This window comes from Trachemys scripta, chromosome 6, assembly GCF_013100865.1.
Source record: "Trachemys scripta elegans isolate TJP31775 chromosome 6, CAS_Tse_1.0, whole genome shotgun sequence".
Lineage (NCBI taxonomy): Eukaryota > Metazoa > Chordata > Testudines > Emydidae > Trachemys > Trachemys scripta.
Window position 1 is genome coordinate 33,217,084 of NC_048303.1, and position 20,458 is coordinate 33,237,541.

The following is a 20,458-nucleotide window of genomic DNA, read 5'->3' on the forward strand; positions in this document are numbered from 1 at the left end:
CTTGGGACTGTCACCTGGTGTGCTAAGACTACCTCTCAGCCCGTTTTTCCTGCTAGTGTGGGACTCCAGAACCCTGTTGTATAGAGCCAGATATGCTAATCTGCTGCAACACAAACCCAGGGTTCTGGAGTCCTATGCTGGCAGGGAAAACGGGCTGAGAGATAGTCTCAGCACACCAGGTGACAGTCCCAAGGGGGTCTCTGTGATCAAACCCATCACAGTGGCATAGTCGAGCAGGGTCTGTGCACAGCTGATTGCTTTGAGACACTGGTAGTGATTTTAAGTGAGTTTTGAGTGTGGTGGCTGGAGAACAGACAAAGTGGTTACTGGTTTGTTATTTTCTGTTTGCTTATTTTGCGTTAGGGAAATAGGGACAGAAAAGTAAGCAAAATAAGTAAGAGTGAAGCTCAGAAGAAGCTAGAACTGCACAGGTTACAAATTGCTAAGAAGGAAAGAGAGAGCCAGCAAGCCCTGGACTTAAAAGACAAAAAACTTGAGGCCCAGAAACAGGCTCAAATTGAAGCAAAAAAGGCTGCCCTGTAAAAAGAAAAGGCTGCTCACCAGCAAATCCTGAACTTAAAAGACAAAGAAATTGAGGCCCACAGACAAGCACAAATTGAGACCCAGAAGCACGAACTGGCTGAAATGGAGTGGAAGAGGTGCACAGAGAGATGTATCCTGGAGGTGGAAGTTAGAATCCTGGTGACTGCTGAGGTGGGAACAGACCCCAAGGACTCTGTAGCTGGAAGCAAGCCCAACCTGAGTGAAAGAAGGGGGGATTTTGCTGGCCATTGAAGGGTCTGTCATAGCTGGTAGCTGTGAGCCCACAGGTCGATCAGGGTCACCTTCCCTTTTGGGGGGGACAGAGGAGTGTATATTGCCTCTGCCATGGACAGTGTCCAAGGCTCTGGCAGGAAGTTCAGGAGGAGGACGTTGCACTCCATATGATTTTATGAAAATATGCTAATGAGTGTGAATATAACTGGAATATGTTTCATGCTAAAGGTCTCTTGTAAGGTATCACTACAAAGATTATAATCTACTGAGTGTTCATCCTATTTGTATAAATGTATCATTCTTGTATCTGAACCTAGAAATATGAAATATAACTCTGAGGTCCTATTGTAATTATGCAAAATGTGGGCCATTAATGGTGGTTTGGTATCTTAATAGCTCCCATCAACTAGGACAATTGGTTGCAAATGGCTCTGTTTACTTGCAAGCCTTCCTATGAGTCAGGCCAGGAAGAATGAAGACTTGGGATCTCACAGGACATGTGACCATGTCACCTGGTACTGGAATCCATCTTAAACCTGGTGCTTTTTCATTTAGAAGGAGGGATGGGGACCCAGAGAGAGAAAAGATTCCCGCCTTGTGCCAAAGCTATATAAGAAGGTGGAACAGAACAAAGGAGGTTTCACTCATGAGAAATCCCTAATTAAAACCTGAACTGGAGCTAACAAGACCTGTACCAGGGAAAAGGATTGGGCCCAGACTAGGAAGGAGTCCAGTCTGTGAAAGAAGCGTATTAGAACATCTCTGAGGGTGAGATTTTTATCTGTAATCAGTTTCTTAATGTATTAGGCTTAGACTTGCATGTTTTGTTTTATTTGGCTTGGTAACTTACTTTCTTCTGTCTGTTATTACTTGGAACCACTTAAATCCTACTTTTTATACTTACTTAATAAGCAAAAGTACTTTTATTAACCCAGGGTAAGCAATTAATACCTGGGGGAGCAAACAGCTATGCATATTTCTCTATCAGTGTTATAGAGGATGTACCGTTTGAATTTACCCTGTATAAGCTTTATTTGGGATTTGGAGCCCATTGGGAGTTGAGTGTCTGGGTGCTAGAGACAGGAGCACTTGCTAAGTCATTTTCAGTTAAGTCTGCAACTTTAGGGTGCGTGGTTCAGACCCTGGGTCTGTGTTGAAGCATACTAGTGTGTCTGGCTCAACAAGACAGGGTTCTGGAGGCCCAAACTGGCAGAGAAAATGGGCTCAGAGGTAGTCTCAGCACATCAGGTGATAGTCCCAAGGGGGTTTCTGTGATCAAACCCATCACAGTAAGGTAATGTGTTTTTACTGGGCCAACTTCTGTTGGTGAGAGAGACAAGCTTTCGAGCTACACAGAGCACTTCTTCAGGTCTGGGAAAGGTACTCCGAGTGTTACAATTTAAATACAAGGTGGAACAGGTTATTTAACATAAGTATTTAACACAGGGGTCTCAAAGTAAAATGACCACGAGGGCCACATGGGGACTAGTACATTGGCTGAGGGCTGCATTACTGGCACCTCCCCCCGCCACCCTTGGTCCCGCCCCGACTCCACCCCTTCCATGAGGCCCTGCCCCCATTCCAACCCCTTCCCTGAAATCCCCACCTCAACTCTGCCCCCTTTTTGCCCCAGGGAGGGCAGGAGGGGTGTGGGGTCTGGTGGGGGCTCAGGGCAGGGAGTTGGGGTGTGGGGTGCAGGAGGGTGTGGAGTACAGCAGGGGTGTGGGGTGCAGGAGGGGCTCGGGGGGCGGGCTCCGGCCTGACACACACCGGGGGCAGGGCAGGCCGCCTGTCTGCCTGTCCCCGCACCGCTCCGGGAAGTGGCCGGAACCTGGGGGTGGGAGGGGCACAGGGGTCTGTGTGTTGCTGTTGCTTCAGGCACCACCCCCAGCAGCTCCCATTCGCCAGGAACAGGGAACTGCGGCCAATGGGAGCTGCTGGGGGCGCTGCCTGAAGCAAAAGCAACACACAGAGCCCTGTGCCCCCTCTTCCCCACGTTCCGGTCGCTTCCCGGAGTGGCAGGGGCCAGGGCAGGCAGGGAGCCTGCCCTGCCCACAGTGCACATCGGGCTGGAGCTGCTCTAGGTAAACGCTGGGGTGGAGGGGCTGTGAGGAGCTCATGGGCTGCAGAAAACAACCCAGCGGGCCGCAGGTGGCCCCCGGGCCGCGTGTTTGAGACCCCTGATTTAACATGTATTCTAAGAGACCATTCAAGGTGAAGTGGCACCTTGTTAACACCTCTGTGGGCATAGGATAAAAAAGGGGGATTAGTGGGTTACAGATTATTGTAATAAACCATAAATCCAGTGTCTTTATTAAGATCATGATTTTTAGTGTCTAGCAAAGTTATGAATTTAAGCTCCCAGGCTTGTCTTTTGAAGGTGGTGCGGAGGTTTCCGATGAGGACTGAGAGGTCAGATATAGGTGATCATTTTAAGAAAAGTGTTCACCCATGTGTGATGTGATGTTTTTGCATTTTATCATTTTTCTGCGATAATTTATTTGAGAGTCTTGTTTCCCCCACATAGTTGTTATTGGGGCATTTAGTGCACTGGATGAGGTACACCACATGTTGTGATAGGCATGTGTAGGACCCGTGGATCTTGAAAGGTGTGTTATGGGAGGTATTGATCATCATAGCAGTGGAGACATGTCTGCAAGTTTTGCATCTGGTGTTATGGAAGGGTCTGTGCTGCTTTTAGTTGGTGAGCTCTGGTCTGTGGGAAGCTTGCTTCTGATGATGAGCTTGGGGAGTTGTTTGAAGGCATGAAGTAGAGGTTCAGGAAAGATTTAATTCAGGATGTGGTCCCTATTGAGCATAAGTTGTAACTGTTTAATGATACCCCATAGGGGTTCCAGTTTGGGGTGGTAGGTGACAACTAGGTGGTGTGCAGTTAGATTTTTTTTTTTCTGTATTGAAGCAGGTTGGCTTAGAGTATTTGGCCTATTCCATGATGTGATCTAATTCTCTGGTGGAGTGTCCTTGTTTGGTGAAGGCCATTTTAAGTTTGGTAAAGTGTATATTCTGGACTGTCTCCTTGGAGAATACTCTGTGGTATCTGAGTGTCTGGCTGCAGGTAACAGATTTCTTGGTGTGTTTGGGGTGGTTACTGAATCTGTGAAGGCAGGAGAGATGATCTGTGAGTTTCTTGTATATAGTTATCTGTAGGGTTCCATTGTTGAAGCTGATAGTGGTGTGCGGGAATGTTCTAGAGAGACTTTGATGGATGGCTGGTAGATGTTGAAGTTGTCGTGGAAATCTATGAGGGAGTTAGGTTGTCTGTCCAGAGGATGAAAATATCAATGTATCTCAGGTATATCATTGGTTTTATGGTGCATTTGTCCAGAAATTCTTCCTCAAGGTGGCCCATGAAGAGCTTGGCATATTGGGGAGCCATCCTAGTACCCATGGCTCTTCTCATGGTTTGGACAAAGTATTCATTGTTGATTGTAGAATTGTTATGGGTGAGGATGAAATGGATGAGTTTCACAATGTGTTTGGGGTGGATATCTGAGTGTTGTCCATTTCAACAAGGGAAGCTAGGCAGTCCTATCATATCTGGCCATGGCACTCACTGAAGGAATATCAAGACTCATTGAAACCATCCTCAAGCCACTCACCACACGAAAGGCCAGCTTCCTCTAGGACACAACCAACTTCCTTCAGAAACTCTGCAACATTAACAACCTCCCTCAGATCACCATCCTTGCCACTATGGATGTCACCTCCCTGTACACCAACATTCCCCATGATGATGGCATTGCTACCTGCCTCAAATATCTCCAGCTCCACCCCCTACTCCCCAAATGTTTAATTGGCAGTATTTAGTGAAGTGGATGCCTGTATTCTTGTATGGCTGCAGTGATGGGAGGGTGAAGCAGATGTTTACCCTTATGTTTCGTAGAGAGATGGTGTAAAATATAAATGGTTTAGTACAACAGGCTTCTAGCGATAAACCTGTAAGACTTTCTCATTAGAGCTGTGTGAATAACCAATTTTTTGATTTGATGGAAAAACAAAATCAAACTGTTTGGGCTGACCTGAAATAATTACCCCCCCCCCAATTTCTGGTGAACCAAAAAAGTAAAAAAAAAAATCAACTTGGGTCAAAAGAAACATTTTGTTCACCCACACAAAAACTTTTTATTTTGTTTTTCAAGGTTCTTGTTACCATTTTAATAAAATGGAAGTAAAATTATAAACAAAATGGTTTGAATGAAAAAGTTTCATTTAAAAAAATAAGTCAAAACATTGGCATTTATTGGATTTTTTTTTTTTTTTACCCAAACAATTTGGTGAGTTCAACACACATTTATGAAATGTTTTGGACAACCCTAATCTGCATTTTTCAGTGAAAAACAGTTTAATCTGAAAAACATTGCTATTTCTCAGCTCTTCTTGCCAGTTTTGTGTGATATCTCTTCTTAAAATAATCATTAATAATCCCCTTTATTTGTGCCCCACTGAGAACAATGATCAGTGTATTTCAATTAAAATAAATCACTGATCTTGAAAGGGGCACTCTGACATGATAAGTCTCTTTTAACAGCATTTAATGTACTAGCCAGGAAAGAAACTGCATTATGGACTGTTTAAAATCCTAAAACTTCAATACTTTAGATGTTCCTTAGATCCATACCTTCCAGTCAGCTGATTTTCCTCAGGGTGAGATCCATCTTACTTTGGTATGGCCCCTCCTCCTGGTATATTGCCAAAGAGGTACTTTTCTAGAAAGTTTCTTAGCATCTCTTGTCTGCTTTGTATAAATTAGTTGATTCAACCTGGTACATGAACAAAATCAAATACTTGTTATGAATTATGTTTGTGGTGTGGTATCTTATTCTTTTAACTGAATGAAAGAAATGGGTGTCCTAAGACATGCACGCAGGAGTTTGTGGGATATGTTTGAATTGAATAGCTTCCCTTTTAGCTAGAATAATGTTCCTACAGACTTATCTGCGTATTCTATTCTTATTGGAGAAACTATTCCCATGCAAACTCGAGGTTATTTTTCAGAGCTGAATGGGACTAATAAGACTAGAATTATGTGTCCTTGACTTGTACTGGTTCAAAGTATAATTAAATAAAAATGAGTGGGCTCATAAAGCTTACTGATGGAATTAGGTAATTTTTTAAACAGGGTTCCCAAGAACACAAATGGCCAGAAACACTGGATGACAGAAGTACTTAGATCAGACTTAATCACAGCAGGCACAGTGTAGAAAGATCCACTTTGATTAGACAAGAAGAGTCAATTAAATTGAGAGAGAAGGAGAGTACAATTAAAATCTGATTTAGCCTATATGCCAAGGACCCTCTGAAGACCACAGAATACCCCCTTGATTCACAGGCCAACACTAATGAAAAAGCCTTAGAAATAAGATTTCTCTTTGTAAGTCTCAGAGCTAGAAGGCTGAAATGGAAAGAGAAACATTCTGCTCCCCCAGTAGGAGAGAGGTGGAAAAGCTCTGGCAGACTTAATTGGCATAAATCATGCATTTTCACACCGTGATTTAATATATATTTTGTTTCTGGAAATGATATTAAGTGGTGGATATAAATGCATTTTTGAAAGGTGGGTGTGGAGAAATTATGAAAGATAGAGTTTACAGAAAGTGGGTCACCCTGCACTATGGTAGTGAACTCAGACTGGATCGTGAGTCCAGTTAAAAAGGGTAACTGGAGATTCTATCAGTGACCAGAGATTCGTTTTTGAGGGTCTGGCTTTGCTTTGGGTTTCCTGCCTAGAGATTCTGGACCATGTGTGGAGCTGACTTAATGTGGCCTGAGCTGGTGTCAATGGAACTGATTTCACCAGACTGGACCTGGTCACAATGGAGCTGGATTGTGTAGCAACCAAGCTGGTGGATCTGACGCTATAGAACAGGATCAGGCATGAGCAGAGCTTGTGGAACTGACTTCCCTGAACCAGGACCTTCCCACAGCAGCAGATTGCCCTAATCATCAGTTGGCGAGAGCAAATGGAACAAATGCCTAGTTTTGCCAAAAAAGTGGGGTGCACAGAGGAATGTTTGGGGGGGACAAGTGGTGACACAAGGTGCTGGATGATGCAGCTCGGGCTGTCAGTCCTGGGTAGCATTGGACTAGCACGGTCAGTCTCAGCCCCAGGCAGGGCAGGTCTTGGGCGGTCCGCCCCAGCCCCAGCTGGTGTGGGCAAGCAGTGACGACAGGTGGCGCGGGCCAGCCCTACGCCAGGGATAGGGGGGCTCAGGCAAGCGGTGAAGCCAGGCAGCTCAGGCCTTTCTTATTTTGGGAAATATGATCAGCTTACCTTTGTCACGTTTGAGACTAATTGAATTCATGATGGGGATTATTCTGTGAATAAGAGTTCTGGTCCTTAACTAGCCAGGCAGTTAATAATTAGGATTGTGGACCTAACATTGTTGGATTTTGCTAATTTCATTTTTATGCAATTATATATTTATCTTTTCCCCCCAAATAAAAAGTATTTTTGTTTCTATGCCCCAGGGGCTCCTGAGTGCTTGAGTGGAAAAGCCGCACCTGTGGAGATGACGAGAGCGTTCCTGAGTCTAGGAGTAGGTAAGGCTTCAGGGGTCTTGAACCAAATATTTTTATTTAAAAAGCTTCCCTTAGCTCACCCACCCACCCACAGTATTGGGTGGGTCACGTAAAGAGTAAACTGGAAGTGCAACACAAAGGGGAAATCAGCATAGTTATAGTAGTGAGAGCCAAGCAGGGTCAGAAAAAGGGCATTATAATTACTAGGTATACAAGACTGAATCTAGTGGGGAATCTAGTTTGTTGCTGATGGAAAGCACTGGAGCTTTATTCTGTTTTTTGTTTGTTTTTCAAACAGACCATCTCACTTTGACCTCATAAGCAGAGAGCGGAAGGAAGGAAAGGTTTTCTCGTGATAAGAGCAGGAGGGTGCACTACGGACTACTGATGGGTCAAAACAGGAAACATTTAGCTGAACCATCCCATCCTCTCTTTACGACATCCCTCTCAAATGTCCTTCATTTTGAGGTATATCACTCATTTTAGCCCCCCAAATTATCTCTTTTCCACAAAAAATTGATGGCCCCTCACTTTTATGATTAAAAGTTATTTGCATCACAAATAAAGACTCATGAAACTAATTAATAGATTCCAAGGCCAGAAGGGACCATCGTGATCATAGGAAGCGTTATTTATACTAAAGAATTAATCCCACATGATCTTAAGTTTTCTGCAAAAATATTTTTGTGTTCCTCATTTTGGGTCTTTGTCACACATTGTGTCCTACATTTGGGTCTTAGCAGAGTGAGATGTAAAATGGTACCTGCATCCAAACCAAGCCCCGGTTCTAGTCTTACAAAATGAGGCCAACAAGGTTTTGCAAAAGCCATCTTTAATTTCATCCCCAAATCTGCTACTACCTGTCTGTGGAACCATAGTAAATCAATGAATACCTTTGGTCCAAATTATGTGCTGTCCTAGGCTCTGTATAGCTACACTGATTTCACTGGGTTCCAGAGAGATTGTCAGTGGAGAAATTGGCCCTCTGCATTCTGGCTTGCCTGTCAGTTGAAGGTATTGCAATAATTACCTACCTCATGGAAGGATTAGAAGACTTAATGTTTATAAGAGCATTTTGTGACCACTGAGTGAAAGTTCTAAATATGATGTAACGCCCTATTCATAGAATTGCTGGTCCCTTCTAACCCTATGATTCTATGCTGTATGAACCCAGAAGATAAAGATAGTCCCTGCCCCAAAGAACTTCCTGTCCAAGTATCAGACAAGAGACCACAAATAGATACAAAGAGACTGGGAAAGAGTGAGACAATATTGGCCAGGTTGATAGGCAGTGCAATCAGCACACCAGCATCCTAACCATTGTCAAGCTTTTGCAGACATCGTGGCAAAGGAGAGTTTTGAGGAAGGATTTGAGAGCAGATAATGAGGTGGCTTTGTGGATGTTTACAGGGAGCTCCACTCAAGCGTGAGGCATAGCATGCGAGAAAGCACAAAGGGGCTTGTTTGAAAATATAACAAGTGGGCAGTAGAAGCATCACGGGCCAATTGGAGGCAAGACTGTGAAGGACATTGAAAGTGAATACAAGCAGCTTTTGTTTAATGCAGGAGAGATGGGGGAGCCAGGGGAGTGCTTCAAAGCAACAGGCTAAGAAAATGATCTTCGCGGCAGCATTCTAATTGAATACAAACAGGACAATATTGCATTTGTCAGTGACAGAGAGAAGGATGTCACAGTGATTGAGATGCGAAATGATGAAAGCCTGGATGAGAGCTGGAGGGATAAGAAAGGCCATATTTGAGAAAGGTGATGCAGAAAAAATCATAGATTTAGATGTTGCTGGGATGTGAGAAATCACCTTCACTGACTTCCATCCAGGACATTCTCAGCACCAAGCTAGATTTTCTTTTTGGAAGATAATTATGGGAAGTCCTGTGGAGATTTGTTTTCAGTAGAATAAATTAAATGAAAACCTCTAAATATTTTTATTTCTCTCTCTGTAGGAATGGCAACATTCCTACTACTAACCCCTAGATCGCCTATTGGGTTGCACTGGCCCTGCCTCTAATCAACAAAGCATTTGAGCACATGCTTAAAGTTAAGGAGGTGCCTGAGTCCTACTGACTTCAGTGCGACTTAAGCATGTGTTTAAAGTTAAGCATGTGCTTAAATGCTTTTGTGAATTAGGGCCTGATAATTAGTGCCCCCAGCTGCAGGGAATCAGGAAGGACTACTATATAGAGCTGGGAATTCAGACTGGAGGGAGAGACAGCAGAGAAGCACCAGAGGAGAAAAGCGTTCCCATTTCCTGGGAAGGGCCTGGCAGAAGCAAGACTTTCCTGCAGGTAGGGGATCCAACAGGGAGCAGGGTCAGGCTCCTGTGGGTAAAAGCCCAAAGATGGGGCCAACAAGGAGCAGGGAGAGCCCTAGTGGAAGCTGCCGAAGTCTCAGGGGAAGGGGCACAGTGAGGGAAAACCTTCTAAGACAAGAAGCAACAAAGGAAGAACTCTGCAGTGGCAGGTTAGGCTCATGTAGGAAAGGCCCTGGGTCAGTAAAAGCTCTTCAGTGGAGCCAGAGAGGGGCAGAAGAGTTGTTAGCCCTGCAGAGATGGGAACAGCCAGGGGCAGCATGGCTGAAGAAGCAAACCTAGCTGTTTAACACTGGATCCATGGGCCAGAACCCAGAATGGAGGGTGGGCCTGAGCTCCCTTATCAGCCTCTGAGGAAGGGGCATGGAAGGCCAACTGCAGGAGCAAGTTAGGTTCCTGTAAGGAAGGGCCAGTAAGAACACTTCAGTGGAGCCCAAGAGGGGTATTTAGCTGTTTAGCTTTGGACTTTCAGTTGGACCTCTAGTTACCCTGGAAGGGGACTGAATTTTCTGTGACTTGGCCAAGAGGGCTGAGCCATGGAAGACCCTGCAAGAGGCAGCAGGCCTGGAGCAGCTGCTGGAAATGAAGACCCCTTGCAGTATTGCACCTGGACACAAGGAGGCACTATAGGGTGGTGAATACACTATCATAAAAGGCCCTAATGTTTTCATGAGTATTGTATGCAAATCCTGCCCTGCTGCTTGCATGGGGAGAAAATAACTCAATAGACCCTCCCAGTCTCCTTGTGTACTAGTGCACTGCAGATTTTAGCCCTGAATGAGCTGATTTTATGGACGACTGTCATTTGTTTTATTTTACTAGTGAGATAGACATGCCAGAATAGCAACCTCTTGGCATCTATGCTGTACCATTATGTTCCTTTCCATATTGTTATCAGCAACATAAATCTTAACATTTTGATATACATTGTGGCTAGAGGAATCTAAACAAAATAAACCTGTGTGCGTTCACGTGCACCTTTTCCTCTACAAAACAAATGAGTCTGCATGGTGATATCAACTCAGGAACTTGAGATGATAGCATCACAAAAACATAAATTATCATTTATTATTTGTATTAATATAGCACCTAGAAGCCCCAGGCACGGACCAGGACTCCCTTGTGCTAGTCAGTCCCTAAAGAGGTTTGAATCTGCTTTGTGGAAGGACCTTTAAAAGGAAGAAAAAAAAAATATATAATGTCTATTAACCTGTTGTATCATGGCTTTGATTTCTCCCCCCTTTTATTCAGTCATTCTTTCTTCTCTGTGGTTTTTGATTTGTATTCGTTCATAGTCAAGGCATCTTAACCATAAATCTAGGTCTCTTGACTAAAACTATTTCCGACATCTTCTCCCTCCTCACTCTGGCGCTCAGACCTCTAAGCAAAAAGTCACATAAAATCATTCGTTAGTCAAATAAATCTCCCTGTCTCATAGCAAAGGAACAGATGATCACAGAGCCTATTCTGGCAGTCTTCTTTTGAGCCTCTCGTATAACAGAGTTTGGGAATTTTTTCTTATTCCTGAAAATAGAGGAAAAGGCTTCCCATAAAAACCTGAATGTAACAATTAAAGTTCCTTAAATTTGATCGCCAGATCCTCAAAGGTGTCTAAGCCCCTAACTCTCTTTGATCTCAGTGGGAGTTCAGCATCTAAATACCTTTTGAGGATTTGGCCCCTAGAATATATTTGCTTGAAGAGTAGAGGAAACATAGTAGCAACTATTATTCCTATTCTTGGAGGCAGATTCTGCCTAAAATTCACTGTATATGACCTAGGGCTGGGTGAGTGACGGAAGTAAGTGATTAAAAATCAATGGACATTGTCACAGCTTCCATCTGCCCTGCTGTTTTCTTCTGTTCATGGTGAAAGAAGAAACTGGGCTGAGAAGCAGCTTTTCTTAAACTATTTCCTGGCAGTGTGCAATAGGGCTCATTTAGGGGAAAAAAATGTTAGTTTCCAATCTTTTGGCTACAAATCCTTGAGATCGAATAGCTATGTGCAGACGACATCATTTCCCCATGCAGCTCTCATGCAAGTACTAGAGCAAGACTTATTGATGCATATCCTATTGTAACAATGCTTTGTCTTTTTACATTTGTTGTGTGTATTCGGTACCCCTGAAAAGTGTCAATTTGACATCCTCAGAGAATGAGGTCGTCTTGCCAAAAAGTGCAATGGTAGTGCAAGGTTCGTGACCCTTCCCATGCTACTGGTGTGCTTCCATTCTGACCAATAGGGGTGACTCTAGGGGTGAGAGGATACCTGAACAAGTTAATGAATTAATGGCTTTCCCATTATTTGACTAGACCAGGGCACATGGCCTAAAGGAATTACTAATATAATTAAAATCTTGTGTTATTTCACATATTAAAAATCTCTACCTTTGCAAATTGTACACACAGCTAGACTACATATTTATGTGGATAAAGAGAAGATTCAGGATTTTTATGGTGGGAGGGGTGTAAAAACAGAAAATGAGTAGTAAAATGTGGAGAAAATACTGCCACTTACTGTAAGGCACTTTCCTATAAAACCATAATATAAACTTAAAGGCTGGTGATTTTTAAGTATGTTTATTTAGGATGCTGAATATTACATGTACAGTAATTACACTGTGGGATAGAGGGTGCCATGGTTACTGCACACCTTCTTGAAATGGTAAAATCCATTTGTATACCCATCCTTTATAGATAGGGTTCTCTTGCTTATTAAACAACAGAGCCTGACATAACATTTTCCTGTCATATTGTTTTATTGACTACAGGTACTATAGTATTATGCTTGAGAGTTTAGTAATAAAATACCTTTGCTGTCTGACTTCATCCTTTTAAAATTGCAAAGCATCACTGAGTGTCCAGTTAAGTGCAAGGTGAAAATATTTTGAATGAGTAAGAGATTTTCTATACGGTTTACAGCAGATGAGGTGGATGCCACAATTTTTCAGAGGGAAGTGGGCAATAAACAATATTGTTAGGATTCCCAAACTAAGGTTAGCTGCTGATGGTTTGATCCAGAAGAGCTGTGGGCATGAGAAATGTTTGTAGTAATGGACCCTGGACTCCTGCCCCTGTTGCTAAGCTTTAGGGTAACATTCATAAGCCCAGACAGCAAAGCTATTAGATGTGCTTCCAAAGTAGTGTTTATCAGTAGCTCAAATGCTAACAGAGTGAGCAAGAGAGGAACAAAGCAGGATCTCAGTGTTGAGCGTGAAGATCAATGTGTGAATTCATCCACAAGCTCGACTTTGCTCTTTCCGGCAATGGACTGAAAACCAGGGAAAGCAAAATAATCAAATACCACAGCTGGGTGGGGACTGAAATACAGGCCAAGGTACCTCCATATTTGTCCAGCAAGCCACAGATGCACTGCTCCTGGGTCGGTGAAAATGATTGCGAGAGGCTTAGTGGCAAAGGGGCAGGCTAGCCATGGTATAGCCAGCAGTGCTAATGATTGCATTTTGAAGGAGAAAGGGATTCTCTTACAAGTCCCCTAGCAATGTTGAATCTGCTGCAGGAGATGGGTGTAATTCCAGCAATTCTTTATCCAAATAACATCATCATTCGTGCATGTATTATGTAGTGCCATCTCTGTCTATCCATTCCTAGGTTAAGTGCTTTGGGTGCAAAGCAATATAGAAGAGCTAGGCCAGTGAGTCTCAAACTTTTGTACTGGTGACCCCTTTCACATTGCAAGCCTCTGAGTGTGACCCCCCTAATAAATTAAACACACTTTTTAATATATTTAACACCATTATAAATGCTGAGGCAAAGCGGGGTTTGGGGTGGAGGCTGACACCTCACGACCCCCTCATATAATGACCTCACGACCCCCTGAGGGGTCCCGATCCCCAGTTTGAGATCCCCTGAACTAGGTAGTATATTACCACACCCATTATCATGGTAACTAAGTGCCCTGCTCTTAGCTGGGGACATCATAACGATTGTGGAGTTCAGAGGATACTCCTTTACCCCATGTCAGGGTCTTCCTCTTCGTCTCTTTGTCTTTCTCCCTGGCCTTTTTCCTTTGCCTTTAACAAACCATAATAATCATCTTAAAAAAACTATAGGGTCACCTTGTGGCCCTTGTGCTCTTAGTTCCTCATGGTCTCATTTGTGTTAAGCACCTGGCACCACTACTGCTTTACTATGAGTCACACAGTAGTGACAGAAAAAAGTTCCCAGATGTGTAGTGCTGAGAGCTATGCCAGAGCTGAACAGTTTTGTGGGTTCTTAAGAATTACTGGGGGACTTCTGTGGAAATCCCCAGACATTCCCTCTTTGCAGCTAGCAATAAAATTTCCCCAACCTGCACGGAACTTGCCACACTTTAAAACTAATCGTAGGGCCCCCGAGGTGGCAATAGATCAGGGCAATTTCCAGGGTCCTGCCACTGTATAAGCGGCCAGCAGCAAGTCTCGAAGCCGAGGTTGACAGGCTCAGCTACAGCACTAAAAATAGCTGTGTAGATGATGTGGCTCGGGCTGAAGCTTAGGCTCCAAAGCCCACCCTCTCCCTAGACTTCAGCACCGAGCTCCAGCCTGAACTGCAATGGCCATTCTTTGCACTGTAGCATTAGCCCAAGTCAGTCGAGCCAGGCTCTGAGACTCACGGCCGCTCTCTGTGTAGACCTACCCTTAGGGACATTTTTGCTGTATAATTTGGTTTCTGCAAGTACATTTATAGGAGGAGCAGAACAAAATGCTCAGGCCAGTGGGAGGAGGCTAAGGTAGCCTTGCGCCCTTGCGCCCTTTCTGAGGCCACAGTGTATTTTTACACATCGCTGGGGACCTGTCTATATTACAATAGCCTGTTCCCAGCTGCATTTGAGCTGCAGCACTGTCTTGAATCTCTGCATTGGTGGGGATACCACTGCCCTGTCCCTCTCGCTCCCATCCCCTCCCCGGTAAGCCCCCAGTGCCAGGGTTTGTGTGGGGGTTCTCAAAAGGCAGCCATATGTCTGTCTGTCTTCCCCAATTCTTGCATTGGGTAAATTCTCTTGAGAGGATCTGAGCCTCTTTGGGCTCTTTTACACAGCTCCACTACTCTTTACCTGGTGTAAAAGGGCTAGAGATGGGTGAGGCACTCACCCCTAATGTTTAAGGCTATCTTGTGCCTGGTAACATACTCACCAGTCGCTGCCTTCTCCTACCAATCATGTATCCAGACCAGGGGTGGGCAAACTTTTTGGCCTGAGGGCCACATCTGGATATGGAAATTGTATGGCAGGCCATGAATGCTCACAAAATTGGGGTTGGGGTGCAGTAGGGGGTGAGGGCTCTGGTTGGGAGTGCAGGCTCTGGGGTGGGGCCAGAAATTAGGAGTTCAGGGTGTGAGAGGGGACTCCGGGCTGGGACCAAGGGGTTCGGAGGGGGATCAGGGCTGGGGCAGAGGTTTGGGGCGGGGGAAAGGCTCAGGGGTGAGGCACCTATCTCAAGCGGCTCCCAGAAATAGCGACATGTCCCTTCTCCGGCTCCTACAGAGAGGCGTGGCCAGGTGGCTCTGCACACTATCCCATCCACAGGTACTGCCCCTGCAGCTCCCGTTGGAGTGCCGGAGGGGGCCATTGGAGTGGGGCCATTCAAGCATGTAGGAGCCAAAGGGGGGCCATGCTGCGGCTTCTGGGAGCCACATAGAGCAGCCCCTGACCTTGCTCCCCAGCTGGAATGGCAAAGCGCCGGAGCGGGGCAAGCCCCAGACCCAGCTCCCCAGTTGGAGCTCGAGGGTCAGCTTAAAATGGCTGGTGGGCTGTAGTTTGCCCACCCCAATCCAGACTGTCGCATGTTACTCATTTGCATGTGCAGATGCAGTTTTGCGTGCACCATTTTTGCATACACACCCGTTGACCCTTTTTTTGCAAATGTGGTCCTGTCCTCTTTAAGGATGGGAAGAACTATAATAATGACCTCTTTTGTTCTTTGTATTTTATCCAAGCATGCAATGAAATGCTAGCCTCTAGGGGTCACTGATGCATAAGGGTTTGCGAAACAGAAAAGGGCAAGAGACGATTTGGAAGGATTATACATGTGCAAGTTGTGAGTGAAAGGAAATATTAGCCAAGTGAATAAGATTTTGAATTAATTTTGCAACCAAGGAACAAATAAGTAAATTCAGAGTTAATTCACTTTTTCTGCATGCAGTTAGCCAGAGAAAATGTTTAAAGAAGCCATAGAGATTGAGCTATTCTCTGGCTGATTGTTTGAGAGGCTAACTGGTCAAAGCACAAGCAAAACTAGTGCTATGTAGTCAGAAAGTTAATGTCTTTCTCTGCACAAAACTGACCCAAGGAGCTATTTCCCAGTGCCAACACTCCAGGAATCAGGGTGAAGTAATGTACCACTAACCCTTAGAGAACAATGAAAACCGGGGAGGATCTCCTAGCCCCAAGGACTCCCCCGTAACTTTGTTATATTTTAAAATCAGATTTGGTCTAGTGAGCAAGTCTGAAATTCCTTTTTCCCCCTTTGTCCATGTTCCCCACAATGATGTTTGGAACTGCAGTGTTGTGGATGGGCAGCTTGACTATCCCTACACTCAGAAATACTGCAGCACGGGAAAAGGCAAACTCATTTGTATGATTTCTTCAACTCCCCACAGCAGTGTTAGGTGACTTGGGTGCAGGGTTGGTTTTCTGGGTTTCTTTTTGTCGTCCTCAATAAGAGCTGGTCTATACTGGGGGGAGGGGGAGGGATGGATCTAAGATACGTCAACTTCAGCTATGCTATTCTCGTAGCTGAAGTTGCGTATCTTAGGTCGCTTTCCCTCGGGTCCTCACGGCGCCGGATCGATGGCCGCGGCTCCCCCGTCGACTCTGCTTCCGCCTCTCGCTCTGGTGGAGTTCCAGAGTCAATGGGGGCGCATTCGGGAATCGATTTATCACGTCTAGACGAGACGTGATAAATCGATCCCGATAGATCGATTACTACCCGCCGATCCGGCAGGTAGTGAAGACCTACCCTTAGTCAGCATACTGTGAAGGCAGGATTCATGGTCATCAAGGGCTTGTCTGGCTCAGAAAGCTAAGGATATCTTTTGCTCTAAACTGGGATCCTTGCCTACTAAACTGCTCACAATACACTTGCATCTTATAATGCTGTGCAAAAAATTCCTGAGAGATGAGGAAAACTACTGAGTACAATATACTGATCTTGGCATACACAAAACACTCAATGGAAAAAATTAACATGGCTAAAAGGGTTCAGACAGGCCCTGTGTAGATTGCAATTTGTGAGGAATGGTTCCATTGTCATTTACCGTTACTTTATTATTTTAACTTTTAAGCTAATTTCATCTCCACAATAAATTTCCCCTTTACAATCCTAAAATTCTGCTATAAAATAGAGCTCCATAGCTCAACCACAAATGTATAAATGTTGTTGAAAATCCAGGAAGTGCTGTGGGATACCATTGGTGCTGAATGATTGTCTCTCCCCATTAACCTGGGTGTAGCCAACCAGCCTTTCACAGCATTGTTCCTGATGCACTTTGAGCTTTGCAGATAGGAATTCCTTCACTGAAACTTTCCCAGTGTTTAAATGCTAACTTACAGCTGACCCGTCAGGAACTCCCCTTTTCCTTGCTTCTTCCTGAGAGTTCCTTCAGCGCAGGACTGATTACCTTCAATCAGCAAATCTGCTGGGCTTTGCTAAAATGTCCCCTAGCTAAATATTAGAACACTATAGAAAAAGTAGTGCTGATTTTTTTTAAATGCAGTTTTCAAGTGCTGACTATGTTGCATCTTATCCTTTCTTTAAATGGTGACTTACAAGTTAATGTCCCAGCAATTATCTTTCTTTTGATCACTTTGTTTATATTGCTAAATTTCAATGTGCACTGTACAGCCTCAAAGAGCAGATGACTGTAGCCACTGAACTCAGAATGCTGATTTAACTAAACAACATGTGTTGTAGTGATACTGAGTTCTTAATTTTGTGATGGCCAGACACCATGGACATTTTTATATAGAAACATTTAATTTAAAATGCTATATAAAGCCCCTGCTCTTTAAGTCTATGTAGTTTAAAAATAAAAGTTGAGAGCGTTCTTTAAAAATGTGTTTTGTAGGGTTCTTTCTAGGTAAGTGCACAAGTAAATATACACATAAAATGCATAGATGAGCATTTGGATTTTAGGTTATAGCATTATTCTCTATACAGTGACAAACCTACGTATTTGCTGCTGTGCTGTTGTACATGGAAAAGTCCACGAGGTTGGTACAGAGTTTTATTGTGCGAGTATATTCCTGAGTATTTGATGCAGGGAAATATGTAGTTACTTAAACAGGGTGCAGTCCTACATGATATTTTGCATCTCCTGTTGAGAACTAAGGGTGTTTTTACATTGCTTGGAAAGCACTCAGCACCTTGCAGCATCTGGCCCATCCTGAATAAATAACAAGAGGACGGTTTTGTAGATATGGTGGAGGTAGTATTAGTTTGCTGTTATAGTAGTTTGTCTTTGATCATTTGCATATTAGAAGCAATTTTTTGGACTATACCCCAGTGCTCCTCACTCTGGGATGGGACAGTTTGATGCAAGGTGTCTGTTTAATCTCTCTCGTATTTTATTGAGCTGCATTGCATATTCTAGGGTTTTCTCTTGAGTCATAATGCATTTCCTTGCTGCCGCTAACAATCTCAATAAATATCCTTGGGATTGAGAGTGTGGGCAGTGGAAAATCTCCCGGAACAGACATACACAGGCTGTGATTTTTTTTTTTTTTTTTAAATTGTGTGTATGTCAAAGATTTTCTGTAAACTTTGCTGTATGTGTGACCAAAAGCTTTGGGTTTCTGGACAGTTCAAGACAACATGTGGGTCCTACAGTGTTTGCCAATATCTGCTCCAGCAGATGCTGGACCTGTCTGAATTCATTTGGCTGGCAATTATTGTGGCATACTAGCTATATGGATTAGCATTTTTGTTTGTTGATGAAATCTATAGGCCTGACTATTACTATTGTAAACAACAAGTTATACTAGGGTAAAACTGGTGTAGGTGAACTCAAAATCAGTCACAAGCCTGGCCTACACTACTAAGTTAGGTCAACATATTTGTGCCTTGTGTCAACCTATTTGTGCATGTGTCTATACTCAGATTTGTCTGCATCTAGTGTAAGCACCCTGTTGCAGCAATGCAATAAATAGGTGGAGCCATGGTTGACCTAATGAGGTTAACACAATGCAAGAATAGACACTACGTGACCTGTGTCAACACTTAACAGTCCTCCAGCAGCTTTCCCACAATGCCCCATTCCCTATGATGATGACTGCTCTGGTCACAACTGTAAACACCACTGCCTAGGGGTCACAGAAGCTAGATGCCCTCTACTCCCCGTGTGCTTTGGAACTGCCTTTTCCTGATTGCCCACCTTGGCGAGTATGCTTAGCAGCTCACCCTTGTTGTGTGGAACTGCCCAACTGACCATGCTGGCTCCACTGCCACAAAGCAAGCCTGTTAGAATCCACTTTAGACTAGCCAGTCCTGTCAGATGAGTGCAGATGAGCCTGATGAAGAGGAAGGGAACTCAGGTAAGTATGCCCATGCATTTTTCTATATAATCTTTATATTTTAAGATGGTGCCCAGCCCAAGTTAACAAGACAAAGGTATTGACTTTTTATTGCATTACTCATGCAAGAAGAGGTAGAGGTACAAATAGTAGAGATATAATTGAATAGGCAGAGTTTTGGGGACTCTTTCATTTGGGGAGGCTTATGCAAGCACCGGAAGCTCCCCAGAAGTGTGTGGGGGGGCCACTGGCACCCAGATTGTGGCCCCGCCTCTTTCCCCTGAGGCTCCCCCTGCCCACAGCTCACTCCTATCTGCCCCCTCCTCCCCTTGCTTTAAGGCAGGAAAAAAATGAGAGGTCATAGCCCTCCCACATGTAAAAGTGATGGGGCCATGGACCCCTGGGTCCCCCTGTTCCGGTGCCCCTTAGCTGAGTTGCTCCGGTATCAGCACGCACAGCAGGAGGAGTCCCACAGCTGTGCCAGCCCATGAGAGGCTGTGCATGCTGATGCCAGAACAACTCAGCTAAGGGGCACTGGAAGGGCCCCATCACTTTTAAAAGTGGGAGGGATATGCCTTCCCACTTTTTACATGCCTTAAGGGTGAGCGATGGTGGTGGTGAGGGGTGCGGAGAGGAGCAAGTGGCGGGCAGGGGAGTCTGGGGGGAAGAGGCCGAGCAGGAACAGGAAGATGCCAAGTGCGGGTGGGACCATGGTTCTGGGCACTGGTGACCCCCCCCCCAACTTCTAGGGAGCTTCCAGCAGTGGCGCTCCGAAGAAAGAAGGCCAGTGCACCTCCAAAGGTAGGTGACCCACGTCATATCCAGCATTTCTTGCCCCCTAGATGGCCAGCCTTCTTTGGGGAGGCTTAGCCTCTCCAAGCTTTTTCTACGTGCCATCCATGTAGAGTTGGCATCTGCTTTTCATTTCCATGTTGGGTTAGGGGATGATACATGGAGCACCTTGTTTATGTACATTGCGATTTCCTTTTTATCCGCCTGAGAGATCTCGATGAACCTTCCATGGAGGTACTCTGCAATCCTCTCTGAAAGGTTCAAGGATAGCTGCCTTATTTCTTCCTCTGTGGAAGGACACTTTCCCACACCACTCCACGACAGGTTCGGCTGGCACCATTGCAGTATACAAGCTAGCGACATGGGGCTTGGGTAGCTTCGAGATGACAGCAACAGCTGTGTTCTCTGTGCCTTTGTTACCCTCAGGAGTTGGATACCAGCTAAAACCACCACTGCCTGTGGAAAACCATGCCAGTATGCAGTGTCATTGCCCTATGCTCATACCCCTGGAATA

At 44.6% G+C, this 20,458-nt stretch overlaps 1 long non-coding RNA gene across 3 annotated transcripts in view; it reads left to right on the forward strand.

Moving 5' to 3' along the window:
• Window positions 1–20,458, forward strand: part of LOC117879413 — a 47,717-nt gene that overhangs the window by 15,956 nt on the left and 11,303 nt on the right. The window contains exons 1-3 of one of the 3 annotated variants that reach the window (XR_004646261.1): window positions 1,331–1,545; window positions 7,267–7,338; window positions 7,616–7,785. This is a non-coding gene — a long non-coding RNA (uncharacterized LOC117879413). Of the gene's footprint in view, window positions 1–1,330; window positions 1,546–7,054; window positions 7,339–7,615; window positions 7,786–20,458 lie in introns of those variants that run through there. The other 2 variants (XR_004646262.1, XR_004646260.1) reach the window with 2 other exon arrangements.